The sequence below is a fragment of the Mandrillus leucophaeus genome, unplaced genomic scaffold, assembly GCF_000951045.1.
Source record: "Mandrillus leucophaeus isolate KB7577 unplaced genomic scaffold, Mleu.le_1.0 Scaffold299, whole genome shotgun sequence".
NCBI classification, from domain to species: Eukaryota; Metazoa; Chordata; class Mammalia; order Primates; family Cercopithecidae; genus Mandrillus; species Mandrillus leucophaeus.
In genome coordinates, this window is record NW_012103131.1 from 1,917,682 (window position 1) to 1,925,441 (window position 7,760).

At 48.4% G+C, this 7,760-nt stretch overlaps 1 protein-coding gene across 1 annotated transcript in view; it reads left to right on the top strand.

Annotated features, from left to right (window-relative positions):
• Nucleotides 1–7,760, top strand: part of LHPP (phospholysine phosphohistidine inorganic pyrophosphate phosphatase) — a 171,538-nt gene that overhangs the window by 1,116 nt on the left and 162,662 nt on the right. The window lies entirely within an intron of this gene.

The window sequence follows — 7,760 nt, forward strand, 5'->3', positions numbered from 1 at the left end:
GCCCGGTGCGCGTGCCCGCGGGGACAGTGCAGTCGGCTCCGCGCGCCTCCGCCCAACCCTCTGGGACTCTCGGAGGGCGTCAGGGAGGCTTCCATCCCGGGGATCCCTTCCCCCGACACACACACCTCTGTGACTTGAGTTTGTGCCCTTTCTCCGGCGCACCCGCCTTAGACTTGGGGATGCAATTGAGGCCAGGACTGCTTATTTCCAGGGAATGCGCAGCGCATCTCCTTCCCCGCCAGTGAATTACTGTAATAGCTTCAGACCCGGTTACCTCGGAGGTAAAATCCCTCACGTTCTCACAGTTTAGCGTTCACAAAACCTTGAGGTTTGCACGATCTCTTTTGATTCTTTGAGCATCCCTGTGAGATGGGCCTCACGTGGCACAGACCACTGTCCCCGTTTTAAAGATGAGGAAATCGAGTTTCAAAGGTAAGAAGAGATTTGCCCAGAGTCACTGTGAGTTGGTGACAGAGTCTGGATTTGGACCTGGGTCTTCTACTGGACCGGTCAGTGCTTTTTTAGTACGTCCTGCTATCTCAGAAACGGAGGGAGAAAATCCCGGACTCTCAGTCTTTTGCTTCCACCCAAAGCCAAGCCAGAGGCCAGCAAGAGGTTTGGAGAAGTGATGAGCCCCCACCGGGATGCCTGCCGCTTTGGAAACCTTAGTGGCTTCAGGCACAGAGCCAAGTGAGATGGCTGAAGGTGTCTGCCCTGGTTTGCTATGACCCAGAGCACAGCCCTCGATGGACAAACTTCAGGCCTTCTCCAAAGTCACAGGTTCGATCATTTGCAACAGAAATTGGATCTGAGAATTAGGTTGCATCTCAGATCCCCATTCCCTCCCAGCCCCAGAAGCAGAAGATTCAGAAATGCCTGTCTAGTTTGAATTTAAGGTCAGAGAAGAGAAACAGTTGAAATGGCCCTCATCTGCCCCACCAAGTCCCCTGGGAAGGTGATCACCAGTGGTTGGAGAAGCTTCCACTGACCACACTCATCCTAAATTTCTTCTTTTGTCTCTTGGAGGGCACGCAGCAGTCTGTGAGCGCTAAGCATTTGTTTCAGGCAAATTCTGAGGCTTCTCTTAGTGTTTGGCTCAGAACCACCTCTGACGCTGCTGTTCCTTTCTTCTCTGCCCCATGGGGTTTCCAAACAATGACCTGGCAATTAATATTGTCTGAGCAGGTAAGGAGTAGGAAGAGGAGGAGAAACCTTCTCATTAAAGTGCTGGGGGCTGCTAATCCCATCTGTTATTGAAGAGGCATCCTTAGAAGCCAGCTCCTTGTAGCTTTTCTCATTCAAACCTTGCTGCCCCTCCCAGAGGTGGTCACTGTATTCCCTGCGGACTTTAAAGCCCTGCCGAAATTCAAGCCAGCTTCAGTCCTAAACTGGAGATGGATTGTGCTTTTAAAGCTCAGGAAAGGAAGTGCCTCTCCCAAGCCCACTGGACCACCTCCCACGAAACGGACTGCACACCATGTGAAAAACCCAAAGAAAAGATGGCCCTGAAACTAAAAAGTGGTGCCCAAGAACCTGGACTGCAAATCACAGAGTCTTCCTGAAATACAGATAGGGTACTTTGTTTTCTGTTTTGATAACGCTTTCTCACCCAGTTCTCGATTTTTTTTCTAATCTTTTTTGTTTCTCCCCCTTCACCCTTTTGATCCTAGTCGCTACTTCTACCTTTTCCCACCATGTTTACTTTTTTTTTTTTTTTTTTTTTTTTTTTTTTTGAGATAGAGTCTTGCTCTGTCACCCAGGCTGGAGTGCAGTGGCGCGATCTCAGCTGACTGTGCAACTTCTGCCTCCTGGGTTCAAGCAATTCTCCTGCCTCCGCCTCCCGAGTAGCTGGGATTACAGGTGCACGCCACTGTGCCTGGCTAATTTTTGTATTATTACTAGAGACAGGTTTTCAACATGTTGGCCAGGCTGGTCTCAAACTCATGATCTCAAGTGATTTGCCCACCTCAGGCTCCCAAAGTGCTGAGATTACAGGCATGAGCCATTGTGCCTGGCTCATGTTTACATTTTTAAATGCTAAGGTTCTTCAGGGTAGTTAGTAAAGGTTTCCTTAAGTTAGCCCCAGATGGCAGTATGTGGCTTCCCACTGTCCCTCTTATTCATTCTCCTGTAAGAAACCTTGAGACTCTTTATTTTCACAGGATGGTGGGCATTCCAGGGGCTACCCTATACCTTGAACCAGAGGGTCAAGGGAGGCCCAGACAGCCAAGAGTAACCCAAACCTGGATCATTTCCATTGTACTCCATAGATTACCTCAAAAAATTTTGTTTAAATGATGTGAATCATCTTTCCCTTGAGGTTCACAGATGTTAAATATAGGAAAGGAGCCGAAAAAGGAAGAAGCAACAAATTGGAGAAAAAGCCAAGAACGGTAGAGGCCATATTCCTTAAACCTGTAAATCTTTACAAACTCCTTCTTTTAGTGATTTTCTATTTTGCTTGCCCCTTATTTTTCTTTTTTTTTTTTTCTTGGGGCGGGGGGGACCGGGTCTCGCGCTGTTGCCCAGGCTAAAGTGCATTGGCGGGATCTCAGTTCACTGCAGCCTTCACCTCCCGAGTTTAAGCGATTCTTATGCCTCAGCCTCCTGAGTAACTGGCGAGTTGCTGGGATTACAGGTGCATGCCACCACGCCCGACTAACGTTTTGTTTTGTTTTAGACAGAGTCTTGCTCTGTCTCTCACACTGGAGTGCAATGGCACGATCTTGGCTCACTGCAACCTCCGCCTTTTGAGTTTAAGCAATTCTTCTGCCTCAGCCTCCCCAATAGCTTGGATGACAGGCACACACCACCATGCCTGGCTAATTTTTGTATTTTTAGTAGAGACGGAGTTTCACCAAGTTGGCCAGGCTGGTCTTGAACTCCTGACCTCAGGTGTTCCACCCGCCTTGGCCTCCCAAAGTCCTGGGATTACAGATGTGAGCCACCGCGCCCGGCCTGCACACTTGTTTTTGACTCTCCATGTCCCTGCCGAGTTTCTGCATCTCCATAGCTTCAGTGAACATGTGTCCCTCAGCGGCCACCCATCTCCATTTTCCTTGCCCATTAAGCTCAAGCACCCACCAGTGGCAGGGAGCATGTCCTAAGATGAGGGAGTCGATGTTTTTTAACTTTGGTTTGGGGTCAGGTGGGAAGGCTATATTTTCAACGCAGTTTTCACAAGTTAGTCTATGAGGTGTTTTTTGTTTGTTTGTTTGTTTGTTTTTTAGGAATGCTTGCTGTGCTTGGCAGCCAGAGTTCAAAGCTCTGGTGGGAAATGGTAAACGCTAGCCTTTAATTGTAAATGACCTCTCCAGCACCAAGGGACGTAGAGTCCGGTAAACAAACGACGGACTCTGCTATCTGTGGCTTCCTTCTAAAATCTAGTGCCTGCCCTCTCCCATCTTATAGACCAATTTGAGATGAAGAAGCACATCTTGGGGCAGGTGGCTGAGGTACTGGGAAAAGGGGTTACCCACAGGCTGTCTGGCAGATGAGGTTTCCCTGTTTGTCATCAAACTGTCTTATGAAGCTGTCTCTTTGGCATATATATCCTGCCCTGGGGGCTGGCTCAAAATGCAGGGTTTTACCTGGAGAATTTCAATTGCATTTTACTTCAGGAACATAAGATTTTATCTAAAATGCTTTAACACGGCTCATAATATTGCCTGCCCCCACCCACCCCCCCACACTCCCTCTGCATAAACTGCAAATTCTTTCCATTGTTAACACTATTCATGGCACGCAGCGGCTCTTCAAGGCTGTGCTGGAATTATAGGCACCTTTGTTTGTGGAATACCTTGGGAAGCTTGGCACCATTGATTTGCATCAGTGCCTCCGGAATAGCCTTTGCCTCCTCCTTAAAGATACTATCTAAACTGTGAAATTCATTAAATAGCCCCAGAAATGGATCAGGTTATTTAACACAACATCCCTAATGGTGCAATATCTCAGCTGTCTGCACTGATAGTGAACATTGTCTTGGATAGTGTTATCAGCCCAGGACACCCGCTATGAATATTGATCCTGAGCTTGTTACAGGCATCACTTGCCATCAGGACAGGTCAGGGTTGGAACCCACCTAGCATCAAAGCAATTTAAAGACAGCACTCAGGCAGAATTTTAATACCCAGGCTGAAGAAAAAAAAAAATCAACTCCATGCACAGAGGGAGGGCTTGCTGGATCTGGGTATATTTTATAGAAATACCGTGGGTATAAATACACATGTGAGGATGTTAGCGAGCCAAACACATGGCCAAATTGTACTGAAAGGGATGCTCATTGCCTCCTGGTCTTTTACAAAACAGGTGGCCAGAAAAAAAAATTACCTAGGACCTCCTCCTCCACTGTTCCCCATGTTGAAGAATGTATCCTGTTCTTTGGGTAGCAGGTTTCTCTTTAAGTTGGATGAGTAAGAGAGGACATTTCTATCCCGCCGGTGTTGATGGGAGACCCAGTGGAGTTTCTTGTGTGCCATCTATTGCCTGCAGCCAAGTACTAAGCATGAGCATTCACATTACCTCGTGCTACAATGAACACACAGATCAGAAATATCTGGCCAGGCACAGTGGCTCATGCCTGTAATCCCAGCACTTTGGGAGGCCAAGGAGGGCAGATCACTTGAGGCCAGGAGTTCAAGACCAGCCTGGTAAACATGGTGAAACCCCATCTCTGTTAAAAACACAAAAAATTTAGGCCAGGCGCGGTAGCTCACACCTGTAATCCCAGCACTTTGGGAGGCCGAGGCAAGTGGATCACGAGGGCAGTAGTTCGAGACCAGCCTCGCCCACATGGTGAAACCCTATCTCTATTAAAAATATAAAAACTAGCTGGGCGCAGGAGTGCACACCTGTAGTCTCAGCTACTCGGGAGGCTGAGGCAGGAGAATCGCTTGAACCGAGGAGCAGAGGTTGCAGTGAGCTGAGATCATGCCACTGCACTCCAGCCTGTGTGACAGAGTAAGACTCTGTATCCAAAAAAAACCAAAAAATTAGGCCGAGGGAGGCCAAGGCAAGTGGATCATGAGGTCACTAGTTCGAGACCAGCCTGGCCAACATGGTGAAACCCTGTCTCTACTAAAAATATAAAAACTAGCTGGGTGGAGGAGTGCACACCTGTAGTCTCAGCAACTCGGGAGGCTGAGGCAGGAGAATCGCTTGAACCTGGGAGGCGGAGGTTGCAGTGAGCCAAGATTGCACCATTGCACTCCAGCCTGGGCAACAAGAATGAAACTCTGTCTCAAATACAAACAAACAAACAACAACAACAAAACAAATGCAGAGCAGAGCGGAGAAGCCACGAGAGACAGGCAGATGGGTGGGCTCCAGCCACTGCCGCTGTTGCTGACTTTTTCCTAATGGTCATTGTTCCATTCCGGGTTCCCTGGGAGCCTCACTGCATCCCTACAATACTATTTCTTCTCGAGGGCTTCCCTGATTTACCCCACGCAGACTGCAGCACTCCTTCCCACGTTGTTTCTGGGGCACGCTGCCATCATAACCCTTGATGGACGTCTCTTGGTTTTGCCTGATCTGAGGATCCACTCCCCCTTTTCTGGTGTCTGTAGTTGATTTTGCTGAGACCCCCGGGCCCCCACCCTTGAATGTGGTAGTGATGGGACTGCCAATCAGGCCCCCAACCTTCTTCTGGCCAAGAGGTCAGAGTGAGCTCCTGCAGGAGTAGAGTCCTACTGGCCTCTCTCCCGGGAGCATCTGAGTCAGAGTGACACGCTTCATTGTGGCAGTGGTGCCCAACACGAAATAATCTGTTATTTCCCACTCTTGACACTGACGGTTCCAGTACTTGCCCGGGTCTCGTTGTTCAACATTTCCTTTGATTTTGTAAATTGCCTACACTCTACCCAACCTTCTCTTCCCCTCTGCAGTTTGGAATTCAATTAGCCAGAGTCAAGGAACCCTGACAGGCACAGCCTTTATCACACTGCCTGGCATACAGAATCTGGTCCTTGGATTGTCTTAAAGTCAGGGAGTGCAGAGCACACATCCCTGTGCCCATAGTACCCTGGTGTTCAGTAGGCTGAAGAGTTGAAAGCAATAAATGGTGGCCTAATAACACAAACCCAAAGCCCCACAGTTTGACTAAGATGGATTGGAAACCCATACCTTAAGAGACCATATAGGCTGAAGACAAAAATCAGATCAAGAAATGTTTAACACATTTCTTGGATATAGGTTCATAAGGTATGGATATAGGTTCATAAGGGGTCTGACTCCCATGCTGAGCATCTGTGTAACTAGCTTATGCTTTTATTCAGGTCATCCATGCTGGGTACCACGCTCTTCATAAAGAAAAAGTGCAGGGGCCAGGCACAGTGGTTCACACCTATAATTTCTGCACTTTGGGAGGCTGAGGCGAGAGGATACTTAGCCCAGGAGTTTGAGGCTGCAGTGAGCTATGAGTCATGCCACTGCACTCCAGTCTGGGTGACAGTACAAGACCCTGTCTCAAAAAGAAAGGAAGGAAGGAAGGAAGGAAGTGAGGGAGGGAGGGAGAGAGGGAGGGAGAAAATAAAAATGCAGGCGTAAAACAACCATGAGTTTAACCCCACATGGTGTTTCTGACACTGGTAGACGTGTTGCGGTATCTAGCCTCGAAAGATGGCCACTCCTAATCAACCATGCTGCTTAGTGCTCATGCCCCTGTGTCATCCACTCCCACACTGAGCCTGGCGTGGCCCTGGGTGACCAGTACAACGTGACTGAAGTGACTCTGTGACTTCCAAAGCCAAATCACAGGAAGCCCTGCAGCCTCTACTTTGTTCCCTGGGAACACTTGCTCTTGAGACATTTCCTCTTTGACTCTTGCTGTCATGCTGTGAGATACACAAGCCACACGCAGAGGCCATGTGTAGGACTCCAGAAAATAGCCCACATCAACTGACAGCCATCTTCCAGGTTCCCAGGGCCACCCAGACCTCCTGAATCTAAACCTATGCTTTCAAAAGCCTTCCAGGTGAATCTAATGCACATTAAAGTTTGAGAAGCTTTTCTTTTTCTTTTTCTTTCTGACAGTCTCGCTCTGTTGCCCAGGCTGGAGCGCAGTGGCGCGATCTTGGCTCACTGCAACCTCTGCCTCCCAGGTTCAAGTGATTCTCCTGCCTCAGCCTCCCGAGCAGCTGGGACAATAGGCCTGTGCCACCATGCCCGGCTAATTTTTATATTTTTAGTAGAGACGATAGTTCACTGTGTTGGCCAGACTGGTCTCGAACTCCTGACCTCAGGTAATCTGCCCGCCTTGACCTCCCAAGGTGCTGCGATTACAGGTGTGAGCCACTGCGCCTGGCCTGAGAAGCGTTTCTATTATCAATGGTGCTCCGATTTTTTTTTCCACTATAGCCCATCTCAGTAGAACAGAAGATTCTTTGGCTCATATGGGCCTCACTTGGTCTGACCTCACTTTCCAGGGAGATGGACTTTGCTAATAAGAAAGTTCTTGGTGACTGGTGGGCACCTGCTACTTTTGCCTGTACCATGTTGCTTCCTTATTCCTCTTTCACAGTGCCCTGCTTTTTTGCTTTCTTTTTACTTTTTCTTTTCTTTTCTTTTTTTTTTTTTTAGCGAAGTCTTGCTATATTGCCTAGGCTAGGGTGCAGTGGCCATTCACAGGTGCAGTTGCAGTCATGTACACTATAGCCTCCAACTCCTGGGTTCAAGGGATCTTCTTTTTTTTTTTTTTTTTCTGAGACGGAGTCTTGCTCTGTGGCCCAGGCTGGAGTGCAGTGGTGCAATCTTGGCTCACT